The 19756-nt window shown below is 40.4% G+C and overlaps 1 protein-coding gene across 3 annotated transcripts in view; it reads right to left on the bottom strand.

The window, feature by feature from the left end:
- ANO4 (anoctamin 4) overlaps positions 1-19756 on the bottom strand; it is a 388856-nt gene that overhangs the window by 346535 nt on the left and 22565 nt on the right. The gene's annotated exons all lie outside the window — the stretch shown is intronic.

Raw genomic sequence — 19756 nt, 5'->3', positions numbered from 1 at the left:
AGTCAAGGGATGGAAAAAGATATTTCATGCAAACAACAGAGAGAAAAAAGCAGGTGTTGCAATACTAGTATCAGACAAAATAGACTTCAAAATAAAGAAAGTAACAACAGATAAAGAAGGACATTAAATAATGATAAAGGGCTCAGTCCAACAAGAGGATATAACCATTATAAACATATATGCACCCAGTACAGGAGCACCAATATATGTAAAATAAATACTAACAGAATTAAAGAAGGAAATAGAATGCAGGGCATTCATTTTTGGAGACTTTAACACACCACTCACTCCAAAGGACAGATCCACCAGACAAAATATAAGTAAGGACACAGAGGCACTGAACAACATGCTAGAACAGATGGACCTAATAGACATCTATAGAACTCTACATCCAAAAGCAACAGGATACACATTCTTCACAAGTGCACATGGAACATTCTCCAGAATAGACCACATACTAGGCCACAAAAAGAACCTCAGTAAATTCAAAAAGATTGAAATCCTACCAACTAACTTTTCAGACCACAAAGGTATAAAACTAGAAATAAATTGTACAAAGAATGCAAAAAGGCTCACAAACACATGAAGGATTAACGACATGCTCCGAAATAATCAATGGATCATCGACCAAATTAAAATGGAGATCCAGCAATATATGGAAACAAATGACAACAACACAAAGCACCAACTTCTGTGGGATGCAGTGAAAGCAGTCTTAAGAGGAAAGTATATAGCAATCCAGACATATTTAAAGAAGGAAGAACAATCCCAAATGAATAGTCTAATGTCACAATTGTAGAAATTGTAAAAAGAAGTATAAATGAGTCCTAAGGTGAGCAGAAGGAGGGACATAATAAAGATCAGAGAAGAAATAAATAAAATTGAGAAGAATGAAACAATAGAAAAAAATCAATGAAACCAAGAGCTGGTTCTTTGAGAAAATAAACAAAATAGATAAGCCTCTGGCCAGACTTATTAAGAGAAAAAGAGAATCAACACACATCAACAGAATTAGAAACGAGAAAGGAAAAATCATGATGGACCCCACAGAAATACAAAGAATTATTAGAAAGTACTATGAAAACCTATATGCTAACAAGCTGGAAAACCTAAGAGAAATGGACAACTTCCTAGAAAGATACAACCTTCCAGGACTGACCCAGAAAGAAACAGAAAATCTAAACAGACCAATTACCAGCAACGAAATTGAAGCGGTAATCAAAAAACTAACAAAGAACAAAACCCCCGGGCCAGATGGATTTACCTCGGAATTTTATCAGACATACAGAGAAGACATAATACCCATTCTCCTTAAAGTTTTCCAAAAAATAGAAGAGGAGGGAATACTCCCAAACTCATTCTATGAAGCCAACATTACTGTAATACCAAAAGCAGGCAAAGACCCCACCAAAAAAGAAAACTACAGACCAATATCCCTGATGAACATAGATGCAAAAATACTCAACAAAATATTAGCAAACTGAATTCAAAAATATATCAAAAGGATCATTCACTATGACCAAGTGGGATTCATCCCAGGGATGCAAGGATGGTACAACATTCGAAAAATCCATCAACATCATCCACCACATCAACAAAAAGAAAAACAAAAACCACATGATCATCTCCATAGATGCTGAAAAAGCATTCGATAAAATTCAACATCCATTCATGACAAAAACTCTCAACAAAATGGGTATAGAGGGCAAGTACCTCAACATAATAAAGGCCATATATGATAAACCCACAGCCAGCATTATACTGAACAGCGAGAAGCTGAAAGCTTTTCCTCTGCGATTGGGAACAAGACAGGGATGCCCACTATCCCCACTGTTATTCAACATAGTACTGGAGGTCCTAGCCATGGCAATTAGACAAAACAAAGAAATACAAGGAATCCAGATTGGTAAAGAAGAAGTTAAAGTGTCACTATTTGCAGATGACATGATATTGTACATAAAAAACCCTAAAGACTTCACTCTGAAACTACTAGAGCTAATATCAGAATTCAGCAAAGTTGCAGGATACAAAATTAACACACAGAAATATGTGGCTTTCCTATACACTAACGATAAACTAATAGAAAGAGAAATCAGGAAGATAATTCCATTCACAATAGCATAAAAAAGAATAAAATACCTAGGAATAAACCTAACCAAGCAAGTGAAAGACCTATACCCTGAAAACTACAAGACACTCTTAAGAGAAATTAAAGAGGTCACTAACAAATGGAAACTCATCCCATGCTCCTGGCTAGGAAAAATTAATATCTTCAAAATGGCCATCCTACCCAAAGCAGTATACAGATTTTATGCAATCCCTATCAAATTACCAACAGCTTTCTTCAATGAACTGGAACAAATAGTTCCAAAATTCATATGGAAACACCAAAGACCCTGAATAGCTAAAGCAATCCTGAGAAGGAAGAATAAAGTGGGGGGGATCTCACTCCCCAACTTCAAGCTCTACTACAAAGCCACAGTAAACAAGACAATTTGGAACTGGCACAAGAACAGAGCCACAGACCAATGGAACAGAATAGAGACTCCAAACATTAACCCAAACATATATGGTCAACTAATATTCGATAAAGGAGCCATGGACATGACAGTCCATGGGGAAATGACAGTCTCTTCAACAGATGGTGCTGGCAAAACTGGACAGCTACATGTAGGAGAATGAAACTGGATCACTGTCTAACCTCATACACAAAAGTAAATTTGAAATGGATCACAGACTTGAATGTAAGTCATGAAACCATAAAACTCTTAGAAAAAAACATATGCAAAAATCTCTTAGACATAAACATGAGTGACCTCTTCTTGAACATATCTCCCCGGGCAAGGGAAACAAATGCAAAAATGAACAAATGGGACTGTATCAAGCTGAAAAGCTTCTGTACAGCAAAGGACACCATCAATAGAACAAAAAGGTATCCTACAGTATGGGAGAATATATTCGAAAATGACAGATCCAATAAAGAGTTAACATCCAAAATATATAAAGGGCTCACACACCTCAACAAACAAAAAGCAAATAATCCAATTAAAAAATGGGCAGAGGAGCTGAATAGACAGTTCTCTAAAGAAGAAATTCAGATGGCCAACAGACACATGAAAAGATGCTCCACATCGCTTGTCATCAGAGAAATGCAAATTAAAACCACAATGAGATATCATCTCACACCAGTAAGGATGGCTACCATCCAAAAGACAACAACCAATGTTGGCAAGGTTGTGGAGAAAGGGGAACCCTCCTACACTGCTGGTGGGAATGTAAATTAGTTCAACCATTGTGGAAAGCAGTATGGAGGTTCCTCAAAATGCTCAAAATAGAAATACCATTTGACCCAGGAATTCCACTTCTAGGAATTTACCCTAAGAATGCAGCACTCCAGTTTGAAAAAGACAGATGCACCCCTATGTTTATCACTGCACTATTTACAATAGGCAAGATATGGAAGCAACCTAAATGTCCATCAGTATATGAATGGATAAAGAAGATGTGGTACATATACACAATGGAATATTATGCAGCCATAAGAAAAAAACAAATCCTACCATTCGCAACAACATGGATGGAGCTAGAGGGTATTATGCTCAGTGAAATAAGCCAGGCGGAGAAAGACAAGTACCAAATGACTTCACTCATATGTGGAGTATAAGAACAAAAGAAAACTGAAGGAAGAAAACAGCAGCAGAAGCACAGAACCCAAGAATGGACTAATAGTTACCAAAGGGAAAGGGACTGGGGAGGACGGGTGGGAAGGGAGGGATAAGGGTGGGAAGAAAAGAAAGGGGGCATTACAATTAGCATGTATAGTGCATGGGGGACACGGGGAGGGCTGTGCAACACAGAGAAGACAAGTAGTGATTCTACAGCATCTTACTATGTTGAAGGACAGTGACTGTGAACTTGGTGACAAGTAGTGATTTTACAGCATCTTACTATGTTGATGGACAGTGACTGTGAACAGGGATGTGGCGGGGACTTGGTGAAGGGGGGAGCCTAGTAAACATAATGTCCTTCATGTAATTGTAGATTAATGATACCAAAATAAAAAAAAATGGAATCATATAATATGTGGCCTTTTGGGTCTGGCTTCTTTCACTTAGCACGGTGTTGTCAAAGTATCACCTGTATTATGCATGTATCAGTGCTTCATACCCTTTTTATGGCTGAATAATATTCCATTGTATGGATATACCATATTTGTTTATCCATTCATCAGGAGATGGACATTTGGGTTGTTTCCACCTTTTGACTATCGTGAATAGTGCTGCTACAAAGATTTGTGTACAAATTTTTGTTTGAACACCTCGTCTCAATTCTTTTGGGTATATACCCAGGAGTGGAATTGCTGGATTATATGGTAATTCTAAATTATACACATTGTGGACCTAACAAACACATAGATGGTTTTCAAGCCAAGGAATGGCATGTTGAGACCCATGCTTTACCCAATGATACCAAGTGGCCAGGGAAGGAGGGAAAAGACTGGGAAAAGAGTGAAGGCAGGGAGTCCACCCAGGGCTTCTGACAAGAGTAGAAAGTGCCAATGCACAGTATGGGACATAACGCCAGGATTGGAAAGCGGGTAGATATGAAATACATTTCTGAGGCAGAATGAGCAAGAACTGCTGTGAAATTAGATGTGGGAAATGATGGAAGAAACTTTATTCAGAGCTCCACATTATATTGTGAGTTACGTGTTAACAATTCACTTCCTCAGCTAGATGCTGTGCTTCAAAGAGGATTCATGCCTCAGTCACCCTCACATCTCAGTGCTTAGCACAGAATCTAGCTCAGTAAATGAACAAAGAACAATTCTGGTGTCTGGCTACATGATGATACCCACCATTATTCACAAGAGAAGAACTGAGAGATAATGACTGAACGAGGGGTTAAAGATAGCTCTTCACTCTGAGAAACAGAGCACATGGTGACGCAGTTTATAGAAACAGGGAACACGGAAGTGCTTTAGAGAGGTACTTGTGGGAACATGACAGTGGGATGTCCAGGAGACAGAAATTCAGAACTAAATCTCAAGAAAAGCACTGGAACAGAATACAGTATTTTGATACAGACTACAGGTAGCTTTACTCATTAGGATCTATCATTTAAATATCTAACTTAATAAATCAACTCAAAATACCATAATACAATGGCATAAATATCTTCCTAGGAAGAACAGGGAAAATGGGAGTAAAAAATGATGGTGTGGGTTGTGGCTTAATCTAAATGATTCCCACAGCTATGTAGGGTTCAGGCAGGACCAGCACATTTCACATGCTGGCAGAAGAGGCAGTCCTTAAGCATTTACTTTACTAAGATGATCTGCACTGGAGAGAAGGGTCCTTTATAAGGAAATTTCGGTAAAAGGACAATCTAGCGGTATGAGGACTGCACAGTGTCTCTTTCAGGCAAACATCTCTAGCTCAGCCCCAAAGACTCAGGTCAGAGTCCTGCTTGAGAAGATGGCCACTTCTGAGTCAGGAAGACCAGGTATGTATGAGATAGGCTATGATACACTGTGTCATTGGCTCTAATTCTCTCCTTTTCCCTAATTCCACATCCTTTTGCCATGTAACTTTGCAGTTACACTGAGACACACTCTGCCCCACCGTTAAGTCTGGGCTCAGCTATGTGACATTAGGTCTATGGGATATTAGCAAATGTGCTGCCTGCAGAAGCTTGAAAAGCCTCCTCCTGCATGAGAACATGCCAGGGCTAACCAACTTGAGGATCAAAGTTTTGTGGAGAAGAGTGAGCAACCAGTTGCTCCAGCTACCAGTGTGGATTGGCCAAAGCCAGCCCATACACTGCATGAGCCCCCTCTACCCAAGATCAGCAGAGCCACCTGACCCCAGCCGAACCAGTCAATGCTTCTTGTTGTATGCCACTGAGGTTTTGGGCGTTGATATGCAGTATTATTGTGGTGCTCGTTAACTGAAACAAAAATCTTTGCCACAGTTCTTTGTTGATTCAACACTGAAAACTTTAGGGAACACAAAACCCTCTTTGAGGGGTCCCAGTTTTGCCAACAGGAGTGTCTTTTGCCACAGGCATCACAGATGATGTTTAAAGAACATTAACAATCAGTTTTCAAAGAGAAATAACTGACTTGTACAATAGACCTCACACACACACCAGAAAAAAACATCTCTATGACTCCACATAGGATTCAAGGTTCTCTCAGTGTTGTTCAGATTAGAAGTTGCAGTTCATTAGTAGGCAATGACATCAATTTAATGGATCTTGACTAGCACTTTTTGGGAAAATATCCGAGTACATGACAAATAATGAGGGGGAAGGGAGGTAGGTATTCCTGTGTCAGGTAATGGTAAAAAAAAAAAAAAAAAAGAGTTGAAAGCAACAGGCCAAGAGAAGGCAGTTGAGTAACATTTTACAACTCACCACCATACAGCACTGAAGCCCAGCCCAGGAGCAATGAGGTAGGTAAGAGAGAAGGAATACATGGGCCAGAATAAATAACAGCACCTTTCATTCACATTATAGGATTTTTAAAAACATTTTTGTCTATTTTGGATGTTAATATATTTAATCACATATTTATTTTAAGAACTCATATGCCTCAACACCAAGAAAAGAAAGCCCAATTAAGAAATGGACTGAGAACCTGAACATTTTTCCAATGATGGCTAACAGGCACCTGCAAAGATGCTCCACATCGAATCATCAGGGAAATGCACCTCAAAACCACGATGAGATACCCCTCATACCAGTCAGAATGAGTCAGAATGACCACTTTCCAAAAGACAAGAAATAAGCATTGGCAAGGATGTGGAAAAAGGAAATATTCCTACACTGTTGGTGGGTAAATTGGTGCAGCCACTGTGGAAAGCAGTATAGAGAACCTTCAAAAAACTAAAAAAAAAAAATGCCATTTGTCCCAGTAACTGCACTTTGAGGAATTTGCCCAAAGAAAACAAAATCCCTGATTCAAAAAGATATACACACCCCTATTTATTGCCACGTTATTTACAATAGCCAAGATACGGAAGCAACCAAAGTGTCCATTGGTAGATGCATGGATAAAGAAGAGGTGGTACATATACACTATGGAATATATTATTCAGCCATAAGAAAAAGAAATCCTGCCATTTACAACAACATGGAAGACCTAGAGGTCTAGGTGCTAAGTGAAATAAGCCAGGTGGAGAAAGGCAAGTATCCTATTACTTCAGTTATTAGTGGAATCTAAAAACAAAATGAAAAAAATAGCAGTAGACTCATAGACACTGAAAAGTGACTGGTAGTTATCATGTGGGAGGTTTGGGATGGGTGTGGTGAGTGGGGTGGGTGAAAGGAATAAAGGGGTACAAAAATTGCAATCACATAAGCTGGTCACTGAGATGGAAGTGTATCATGGAAAATACAGCGAATGATTCTGTAACAACTTCCTGTGTTGACAGATAGTAACTCCTAGTTGGGGTGAGGATTTAATAATGTGTGTAACCGCTGAACCACTGTGTTGTATACTTGAACCCAATACAATATTGTGTATCAACTATACTTCGATTAAAATAAAAAACATCACATAACAGCATCACTTTATAGATAAAGAAATTGAGGCTCAAAGTGGGAACCTCTGTCCAGTGAAGGTAGCAGGGCAAGTGGCAGAGGTGGGAAGCAAAGCCAGGTAGATCTTGGTTGCCTGTTCCACATTCGCGCTACAACTTTTCCCAGCTCCAAGGCAACCCTGCGATCTCTCTCAGTGTATGCACCCGCGCTCAAAGTCTCTACCCATTCCAGAATCTTAACTGCAGCCCCTCCTGATATACTCCTGAGTAGTGTTTCGTTTCTGTATATTAGGAGTCAGTCTGTGCTGTGCTGGCTGGGGGAGCCCAGGGGGAAATGCCACATCGCAGTGGTATCCCCCAGGGGAGCCGTGGTGGGTGCAGCCTCCGGGTCCCCCCTGGGCCCCCGGTGCTCTGCTGGGTCCCCGGGCCACCCACACCAGTGGCTGCCCTGCCCCCACCAGATCCCTAATAGTGTTTTTTCCCTTCACTGAACGAATCGAACTTACTGATTTGCGTGATTAACGTCTGCTTCAGCTGTTAGCCTGCTCCCCCATGGAGAAAGGAGCCGATTGGGTCACTGCAGTGACCAGCACTCCAGGCAGCACCTGGCGCAGAGAAGGCCCTGGACGAACCGCTGCGGAATCGGTGAGCATGAATCACACTACCTGGGATGCCAAAGGTAGAGCTGACTCTCCCATTCTCCACCTACAGTCATGAATCAATTGTATCCTTATTTTCCTGAGACACAAAAGCTGTACCACGTTTTCACACATATTTCCTCACAACAAGGTGAACAGTGACCAGAAGGATGTTGACCCCTTAGAAGCCCCTTTGCTGGCGAGAACTACAAGCTGATCCTGAACTTCATTCTCCAGAGAACCAGAGCCTCGATCCTCTCCTTGATACAGGCTTTTAACAGGACTTAGACGTCAGCTAGTATCCACTAACCTGCCCCATGAACTCTGATGAGTCGCATCTCAAGAAGCCTAATGGGCTTTGACTCAGCACTCCATTTCACCAAGTGGCCCATCACCGCCTCCCCAACCTGACAAAGGTCTGCAGACTTCTCACACCGGGGCTTGAGAACCTCTGCTGTGTTCCCTGTCTTGCCTCCCATTTATAGCCCCTGTAATATAATGAATCATAAGAAATACATATTTGGTCATTCATATGACCAAATATATATTTCCCAGCTATATTTGGTCTTCATCCACAGGTCATGAAAACGCTACAGTCTCAAAGGTGAAATGGGTGTTTTGTCATGTTAATGAGAGACTTTTGGACCCCAACCCCCACCCCCACCCACCCAAGGGCAGGGGCTGCAGTTTGATTCAGCCAATGGCCAGTAATTTCATTCATCATGACAGTGCAATGAAACCCTCACAAAACCCCCTGAGAAGAGCTTCTCTCTCTCTGCTCTCTTGGATTCTGCTTCTGGGCCAGAGAGTTTCCATGCTTGGGGAACCAGACCGCCTCCATGTACCACCGAGCCAGGCCCCAAGCTCCGCAAGGATAGAAGCTCCTTTATTTGGGACCTTGCCCCACGTATCTCTTCATCTGGCTGTTAACTTGTATCCTTTACAGCATCCTTTATTAAGCTGGTAAACCTATGTGTTTTCTTGAGTTCTATGAGCTGCTCTAGCAAATTAATTGAACCTAAAGGGGAGGTCATGGGAACCTCTAGTTTGTAGCCGGTAGGTTAGAAGCACAGGGAACTGCCTGGGGCTTGTGACCAGCAACTGGAATGGGGGGTGGAGGACAGCCTTACAGGACGGAGCCCTTAACCTGGGGAATCTGGTGCTGTCTCTGGGCAGAGAGCATCAGAATTGAGTTGAGTTCTCAGACACCCTGCTGGTGTTTGAGAATGGCTTGGTGTAAGTACGTGTGGGAAGACCCCCTCCCACATACTTACACACATTGGAATCAGGTCCAGGTACCCGAATGGGGTTATACTATTACTGCGGAGTATAATATTGTTATTGGTATATATATATGTAGGGAAAGTCTACACCATTGCATCTGGTGTCAGAAGAGTGGGAATCACAGCCCCTTAGTAGCTTCACTCAATCAGTGGATGGAGCGGACGCTCTGGTGGCACGTCACTCCCCAGCCTCTGGGAGTATTGGTGCTGATGGCTCTCAGTTGAGTCTCCCTCTGGGCCTTGCCCTCAAATTTCTGCAAGCCACATCCTTTCCTTGTAACAGGTTGCATCCAGGCATTGATGGAAGGGTACAAAGGCTCCACTGTGGAACTTGGAGGGGCTGTGCTAGCTCCAGACCCCTTCTGTAATGAGTTGAGGCCCTTGTGCTTCATCACAGCCCAGACCCTCTCTCTGCCTAACCCTCCCCTTCCTCTACCATCTCTATGCCCACTCATATACATCAGCTCAAGGCTTCTTCTCAGTAAACTTCTTACATGCACATCTCTGGCTCAGGATCTATTTCCCAGGGAACCCAAATGAAGATAACCAAGTGTGGATAAAATGAGAGTTCCTGTGGCCAGGATTCTCACCTGGCCCTGGTGGGCTATCTCACTTACTACACACATATGGGCAATAAGGTGCTATTGACTCTATATAAAGAGCTCTGCCCAGTGGTCTGGGCAACACAGTGGCATGGCTGCAAGGCTGCAGGAGAGCAGAGGAGAAGCTGGAGTGGTGGCAGCGCTGAGGACAGAGGCCTAGAGGATGGCTGTGCAGGATGACTGTGCAGAGAGGCCCAGAGGACGGCTGTGTGGGCAGAGAGGCCCAGAGGCAGAGACCGGCTTGCTGCTTGCAGACTCGCTATGAGTGAACGGGATTTTGGGTATAACTCTTTCACCCAAAGAACATTTTACTGTCATTTCTTTGGTCACACTGAATTCATAGTGATCTTGCTGGGGCTGAAACCCATTGGCTAGGCACTAAGCTCCCTCTGAAGCCAGTGTACCATGGTTGATGGTTTTTGTTTGTTTTTTAGTATCTAAACAATGTATATGAAAATGTTAGAACACTTACAGTTCACAGGTCAATAATTTTCCCATAACAAGGTATAAGCAGACTTCCTGTGTACAGTGGATGGTAAAGCAAATATCTTTATGCAGTGCTGTTTTTGAGAACTCAGAGACATGTTTTAATAAAAACAATATTGCCAAGGATCTTGAAGATCCCTTTCTTTTACAGCACCTGCTTTGGCAACCATACATTCTTTGGTATAATATTGTTATCTGCATCTTGTACTAAATTCCAAGTTCCACAACCATCACATGGGAGCTTGCCAGAAATTTAGAATCTCACCCCCACCCCCACAAACACATATACCTAATAAATAAAGATATGCACTTTAGAATATAGTCAAAATATTGTAACAGCTTGGTATGGTGATAGCTGGTACCTAGAATTATCATGTATATAAATGTTCAATCACTGTGTTGTACACCTGAAACTAATGTAATACTGTGTGTCAACTACCCTTCAATAAAAAATAATTATCTAAAAAAAAAAAAGATACAGTTTAATGAGATCTCCAGGTGATTTGTATTCATGTTTGAGAACTACTGATCTAAACTACAAAATTTCAGTATCAGTATCACATTTTAACTTTTTGGATTTCCACTCACTCAGTCACTGCATCTATTAATCACCAAGTCCTACTGAAGCTATCCCCAAAATGTCCCTCACATCTACCCTTTGGGGCTATACTGCTGTCTCTCCTGAGGAGGATTGGCCCAGGACAAGTTCACTCTGGATTCAGTGAAATCACAGAACAACAATGGAATGTTAGGGATAAAAGGGTTTATAGCAAGATTTATTCTCGTGATGGCAGGTCAAGCACTAGAATTATGTCTGCCTCCTGGGTAATCTGCATTCGGCAAGTCCCTCTCTGCCTCCAGGCCTCTCCACAGCCTCAGAGCACTGGGCAGAGTTCTTTATACAGAATCAATAATAACTCATTGCCCACATGTGTGCAAGCCTGCATCTGTGAGCACTGCACATGCACAGTGTGCAAGCAGACAAGGGTCAGTTGAGGATCCTGGCCATGGGACTTGCATTTTCCCTACAATTGCTCAGTCCCAGTTCAGGGCCTGTTATCTCTTGAGGACCACACTTTGAGTAGCAAGTGTGACTAGGTGAATGGATAGTTTTATTATAGTATCTTAATGTCTTTTGATTCTAAAATATATCATTTTTTGCAGATCAGATTTAACAGCTTTAAATCAAGTTTTCCAGCTTCTTATATCAAATCCATAGCTGCATCATTTAATTGACTTTGTCTTCATGTGCCACTAATCATTCCCTGATTCACTGTTTTCAATCTTCTAAAACTAAATAACCAACACACATGGAACAGGAATTAACAGGATTGTGTTAGAAGTCAGAAATTAAATGTTGGAACATGGCCTTGAATTCTGAAAAGCACAATACAGTCAAATTTAAGAAACAAGGGTGTGGGGAAAATGGAAGTTCCTGTGGCCAGGATCTTCACCTGACCCTAAACTATTTGATGATGTAATCAGCCTACTGCTAGGCTAATGCTGCTACACCCATGGGCAATTATTGACTGAGTCACTATATAAAGCATTCTCCCCAGTGTTCTGGGCAGAAGCAGAGACAGAGGTGGGTTATAGACCTGCAGACTGCTGGATGCAGACATGATTCTAGTACTTGACCTACTGTTGTAAGAATAAATCTGGGTATAAATCTTTTTTTTTAATTTTTTAATTTTGATATCATTAATCTACAATTACATGAAGAACATTATGTTTACTAGGCTCCCCCTTCACCAAGTCCCCCCCACATACCCCTTCACAGTCACTGTCCATCAGTGTAGTAAGATGCTGTAAAATCACTACTCGTCTGCTCTGTTGCACAGCCTTCCCCATACCCCTCCCCACACTATACATGCTAATCATAATACCCCCTTTCTTTTTCTCCACCCTTGTATAAATCTTTTTATCCCAAGAACATTCTACTGTCATTTCTCCATCTCACTAAATCCATAGTGACTTACCTGGGGCTGAAGATCCATAGTGAAAATCTCACCTACCAGATGAGACAAAGGGGAAATTAGGAAACCTGAAGAAGATCAGTGATTTATTTCTCTTAGCCAATTGTCTTGTCAAATGATCATTTCCAGTGATCCTCTTATTTCTAAAGTACAGGTGGCCCCCAGCTAAAGTCAGTTTTTCTCAGAGAAGTAGCATATATGTGGTGCTTAAGATTCTGGGCCTGCTCACAAATGTCAATTAACTCATAGAATGCCAGAAAAATGGAATACCAGAGTAATAGCCCCAGAGAACCTAAGCATCACATGCAATAATATCTCTATGGAAAATGTATTCACTGCTCAACCTTGAATGTGAAAGACACTGTGGAGAAGTGAAGGTTCCTATGGCCAGGATTCTCACCTGGCTCTGGTCAGTTTGCTAACTACACACGTGTGGGCAATACGTTGTTACTGACTCTATATAAGAGCTCCTCCCAGTGCTCTGGGTGACATGGAGGAATGGCTGCAGGAGAGCGGAGACTGGAGTGGTGGCAGCACCGAGGACAGAGACTGAGACAGCTGTGGGGGGCAGAGGCCCAGAGACAAAAACCGGCTTGCTGCACGCAGACTTCCTCTGAGTGGATGGGATTCTTGTGATTGACCTGCCACCATGGGAATAAAGTTGGGCATAAATCCTTTCACCCCAAGATCATTCCACTGTCATTTTTTTGGTCTCACTGAATGTATAGTACGCATCTGGGGCTGAAACCCATTGGCAAGACAGATGCATTTACCCCCAGCTGCCCTGGAATCAGCCTTTATACACTGTCCCACTGCTTAGAGCACCGGTCCCTCTCCTGAACAATCTCAACTTAAATGCCTACCCTTCTACTGTGACATCTTCCTACCTAGCCAGTATCCTAGAATACCACAAATTACCTACCAAACAGCTAGGACAAGTGATTTGACTTGTTACAACTTCCTAACTTAAGTAGGTTAACCATCTTACCCACATTACATATAAACCCAGAATTTATTCCATATCATAAGGCTAAATCGAAACATTCCTTTCAGAGAATTTCAACAAAGGAAAAAAATTAAAGCCAGAGAGAGAAGAGAGTAGGCATCGATTCCATTAAAAAAAAATCAGATAAAATGTTCAATTAGAGAAGGCAGAAAAAGAGAGGAAAAAGAACAAATGCAATGAATAGTAAGCAGTTACAAACATGGTAGATATTAGTCCAGCTATGTCAATATTCACTTCAAATATGAACAGTCTAACTACATCACTTAAAAGACAGATTGTCAAAGTGGATAAAAACACAAGACCAAGACCACCTCTATGTTGTGTACAAGAGATCCACTTTATTTTTTTTACCTTTTGATCACTTTCACCCAGTTTTAATGTAATGGTTTATATACTGTGCCTAATTTATAGTCTTGTTTTTTGTAAACAGTAGCTCCCCTTCCATATTCTGGGCTAACATTCAAGTAGAAATTTTGGCTTTAGGGTACATGGTACACATGCAGGGACAGATCAATGAGCTTCTCTGGGGAGCATACCGGTCTCCCAGCTGGGTCAGATTGCTCTCATCTCATGGCCATATCAGTAGCTCAAGTTGCAGGGTCACTTTTTGTGGCACACTACCTCTGAAATTTAAAACTCCCACTTTCTTCAGCACTAATTCTGAATGTATCTGGTCACGATTTGTTGAAAGAAATTGAATTCATGCTATTAAATGGGTATCTCTTTTAAGGTACTCAACACCTCAGGCAAATTCATGGTTTCACCACATATCAGCATATCTCAAGTTTTCAGAGCTCACACATCCAGAAGCACCAGGAAGTCCTAGGAGATCACTAGGAAAGGTAGGTGAACATATTCCATCCCATGACAAGACAGTGCTGTGCTTAGACTATAGATACAGAGGTAAAAGCAAGACTCTTGGGAGATAGTCACCAATCTGGGGAACAGAACAGTAACATTTTCCTTCCCTTTTACAAATGAAGAACATAAATCCATAAGGAATGTTTGGAATTCAAAAAGATCTCTTTCTAAAATCCTAATTTAGGAGGAGTTAAGGGACATGAAGAAACATAAAGAAATACAGAAAAGAGAAAAATCAAAGGTGCTAAGGGCCTACTTTATCAAGGACAGCCCCGGATAGACGAGAGAGAGCAGAGCCCTAGAAATGCCATAGCGTCAGGAGCTCATTGCAAGGTCAACGTGTAACACAAAGGTATAAACCTTACCAGAATTTATTCCTTAGCATAAAGTTGAACTGAAACATCCCCTTCAGGGAATTTTGACAAAAGGAAAAAATATTAAAGCCAGAGAGAGAAGTGGGTAGGAAGAGAAGAGAAAGGAGAAACTCAAGGTATAACACAAATGAAGAAAAACTCAAAGGGAGAAACTCAAAGGAAGAGAAAGTCAAAACATTAAGAATTAATGATGAACACAGGGCAATGAGTTAGGGACCATCTATGTCACAGGCTTTGAAGGAGATTTAGCACATTTCTGGACAGTACCCACTAAGTGCCTATAGTACCAGCTATATCAACCAAAATTATCTCTAAACATTGCCAAATGTTTCCCATGAAACAAAACCATCCCAGGTTGAAAAACCTTCTTCTAGAGGGATCTTTTCAAATTGAAACATTTTTTTTCCTCTCATTATTTCTTTCATTTTAGTCCTTTCTTTTAGGTTCAGGTTCCTTCCATTCTTTCAGTAGGTGTGCATTGGGTACACTTTTCCAATCTTTTTCCAAAAATGTTCTTATGCTGGATTTAGAATTCTGAATTGACTTAATTCCTTCAACATTTTTAAGATATCAATCCACTGTTTTACAGCTCTCATTATGACTATTAGAAAGTATGTTGTCAGTTTAATTATTTCTCATTTGTAGAAAATGTTTTTCCCTCAGATTTCTAAGATTTTTCTCTGTTTTTGACTCACCATAGTATGCTTATATGTGGATTTGTTTACTTATTCTGCTTGGCAGTCACAAGTTTCTCAAATCAAAAGATTTGTCTGTGTCATCAATTCTGAGAAATTCTCAGCCATTGTTCTTTTTTAAATATTCTACCTCTCCCCATCATTTCTATTCTCTTAGTCCAGGACAGGATTTCTGTTAAATGTATGTTGGAATCTCTCATTCTGTTTTTTATATTTCAGCCACCTCCTTGTTTTTCTATCTCCTATCTCTATACTGCATTGGGGGTAATGTCTTCAGTCTGTCCTCCAGACCTAATTCTCTCTTCAATAGTATCTAATCTGTCATTTAAATGGTCATGGAAAACATACTTCCTAGATGCTAGGCTCTACACTAATCAAATACATTAATTATCAACTCAAGAACTTCACATCTAGTAGGCTAGCCAGACATGTGAAAAGAAAGTTACACTGCAGTCTAATATGAGAAGAATTCCAGATTTCAATAGGGATTTCCAATGGAAACAGAAAGACTGACTAAATGTGCTGAGGGGAAATGAGAAAGAATTCACAGAGGAGATCACCTCTTAGCTAAGTTTGAAGAATACATTTTCTAGGAGCAGAATGTAAGAAAGGGTATCCAAGTAGGTAGCACAGTACAAAATCATGGACCTTTGGGAAACAGTAAAGAATTAAGTGTAACTACTGTGTGGACACATCTGTAGAGAGTGGTGAGAGATGATAGTCAGTTAAAGCTCATTAGGAAGGCTCTCATGTACCATGTATGAAGGGTTTAGACTTTATTCTATTGGCAGTGGAGAAGCAACAGGTTTTCAAGGAGGAGGTGGAGAGAAGGAATGGAGGGAGGGACAGAGAGTTGAATTTGGGAAGGCTAACCCTCTGGACATGGAAGAGTTAAGAGGTAGGGGCGCTGGTAACAAAGATTGCGTCACTAGTTTAGGTAGAGATGATGAGAGCTGGAGTTCAGATAGCATCAGGAGGGATGGAGAGGGAGGTCTGAATTAGAGATACTTCTAAGGTAGACATAATAAATGTGTTAGCCAGTTGGCTGTGGAGGCTGATGGACAGCAGAGGATTAAGCATGAGGCCACCCAGATCTTGGCCTGAGAGTCTGGATAGACTATGACACCACTAAGTAGAGTAAGAAATTCAATGGTAAGAACTACTAGAAGAAAGTGCCACTCGGGGCACACATGAGTTTTGAGATGCATGGGATATAGCCAAGCTGAAAGTTCTAGGAGGCAGTTACAAATTCATCTTAAATCTTTTCAGAGAAATCAGACATGGAAATATCACTTTGGAGTGATCAGCACGCTGTTGGGAATGGAATACAACAGAAGAGAGTGGGTGAAAATCAGCTGGTGTCAGGGAGTGACCAAAAATGTGAGTTGTGCAGTGGTGAGGCATGTTGTAAACTTGGTCACCAAAAACTGGGTATCCAACCTACACAGAATATCTGAGATGGAGACACTTGCCAAACTTTCCTCCTATAATTCTCTCAAATTTGTCCTCTTTTAATTGAAGAAATAAGTTAATAACATCTCTTGCATTCAATATATTTTCCCTAACATACTTTGATGTCATATTTCTATAGTAGCATACTTTGATGCTACTATTATTTTAATAGTATACTAATTTTTAATAATTATTTAATTAAATATTAAAAAGTATTATTACTTATTAAATAATTTTTAAAAACATGTGTGCAATTAGCTAAGTGAAATCTTCCATCTTAACATTTATCACACTAAATTAAAATACTTGATTTACTTATCTGTCTCCTCCTATAGACTTTGAGCTCCCTAGGGGTGATGCCTTACTCAGTTTTGTGTACCAAGGATTTGTCTCAGGACATGGCACAGAGTGGGAACTTAGTACAGATTGGATAGATGAAGCAAGCCAGACACTGAGGACGGTATTTCCAACTTAACCTGCTACAATTTATTCACTAATTAAAACATTCTCTGCCACAAGGAAGAGCAGCATGAGTACTATGTCCAGGGCCGCCATGTAGTGTTTCACAGGTTGCTTACTGCACAAGGCAGCAAGTGGGATTAAGTAAAATGCAATAAAAGAGAACCAACTATACAAGTCAGTCACAAAAATGAAGGAAAAGGATGATGGAATATGGCAGTGGCAGGAGTAAAAACTGCTCAATAAAATGAGAACTTCAGAAGCTCTCTTTTAAGTTTTTTTAAATTGCTTCTAGAATTGTAGAGCTGTGTGGTTTATAAAGTGGAAAAATGATTTTTAAATACATTTGGAGAATTCTTAAATACAAGAAAACTCTGACAATCAATACATAATCGTATAGTTATTTTGTGCCTAAAACTTATCAGCTCCTCTCCATCAGAACTGAAATTTATGCAAAAGGGATATGAAGGGATGCCTGGCTAAGTCTGGAGTTTGTAGGACATTCTGGGCAGCTGAACTGACTTAGCTCACCCAGAGTTTTCTTCAAACTAGCAACAGAAGCAAAAAATAAAATATAAATGAATAATAAAATCAGCTTTAAAAAAAACAGGAAAGAATAAAGAAACTTGAAGTTTTCATATAAAAAATGCATATTAAAATTTTTAAATTGCTGTGAGAAATCTAAAAATGTAGTAATTAGACTATGTATAATCGTAACTGAGACTTACAAAAGCTATACCAGCATCTACATTTTCCTATAATGAAACAGTCAAGCTTGTTTAATGTACCTTTAAATGTTCAGGTTTACTTTGTAAGTATACAACTAATAGTAATAAAAAAGAAACAGTTGCTTGGAAAATTTCTGTATTTCATTGATAATGGAAAGTTCCCAGGAATTAAGAGAAATAAGAGGCTTTTCATTTGTTTTTGAAAATCTACAAATCAAAAATAGAAACCTCCAAAAATCAGATTGCTCCTGAGTGTGGTGCTCTAGGGGAAGGAAAGAGCGAACTCAAAGAGAAACATGATAAAATGTTAATCTGGCAGCTACCATTTCACACTCTTTGCCAAGAAATGCCATAACCTTGCAGTGATATGGGCCAAAAGCACTTATTTCTTAACTTCCGATTTTACTCAAGTTTTTAAAGCAAGCAGAGTCCGTTTTTATTCACGGGAACACTAAACCCCAGGAGATTTCCAAGTTACATATGGAAAAGTTCACAACCCAGATCATGATGTTTCTACTTGCAAACTGACTCCTCGATCAGGACAACAAAAAAGATGGCTAATGGTATGCATATGTCCCCCAACACCCCCAAACAAATCATCTAGCTCCTTAACCAAAGACACTTTAGGTATCCCCCAAGGGGTGGGGGAACCTCAGGAATCAAAATCCCAGGGAGGGGCAGCCTGCTGACACTCACCCTGTACTATGGACACAGCATTTCCTGGGAGGCCCAGGAATCAATTTTCAACAATTCGGCGGTGATCCTTACAGTTAGTGGAGTCTGCAAGCTATTGCTTTAGAGACTGCGCTTTGCTTTTCGTTACATGGAATTTCTGCTACATCAGCGTCTCATCTATAGGTGGCAGCATCTGTGAATTGTTGTTGAGTGTCACTATGAATGTTGCGTGTCAACATTCAAAGATTTATACCAGAACAGAAATTACATGTTGGATTTGCCTGATTAAACCAAAGTGCTATATCTATAGAAGAAAAATGTGGCAGGATAGATTTTTACATAACTTAAACCTCCAAATTTGACTTTAGAAATAAAAATAATTAACTGGCTACCCTTGCATAGGCAAAGCTTTCTATAACTCATTTAAAGTGTAATATAAGTGACAAATTTTAAGGCAAGATGTGTAAGCATTTTTCTTGCCCTGACTGTTTAAGTCACAACTCCCAAAGATCACATGGGTCAGCAGTTGGCAAACATTTTCTGCAAAGGGCCAGATTATTCAACCCTGACATCAATGTGTGAAAGCAGCCAGAGATAATAAATAAATAAATAAATAAATGTGGCTGTGTCCCAATAAAACCTGATGAACACTGAAATCTGAATTTCATTTAACTTTCTTGTATCTCAAAATATTATTATTATCTTCATTTTTTCCAACCCTCTGAATGTTTGTATCCCTCCAAAATTCCTATGTTGAAACCCTAAGTCTGCTGCCGTGGTGTGAGGAGGTGGGGCCTTTGGAAGGTGCTTAGGTCATGAAGGTAGAGCCCTCATGAATGGGTTTAGTGTTGTTATAAGAGAGACCTCCTTCGAACCTTCCACCACATGAGGATACTATGAGATTTTGCAGAGATGTCCCTCACCTGACCATGCTGGCATCCTGACCCTGAGCCTCCATCCTCCAGAACTATGAGAAA

Source organism: Manis javanica, chromosome 10 (assembly GCF_040802235.1).
Source record: "Manis javanica isolate MJ-LG chromosome 10, MJ_LKY, whole genome shotgun sequence".
NCBI lineage: Eukaryota > Metazoa > Chordata > Mammalia > Pholidota > Manidae > Manis > Manis javanica.
Note: the sequence above shows the minus strand (reverse complement) of the source record. Positions and strands in the feature narration are given on the sequence as shown.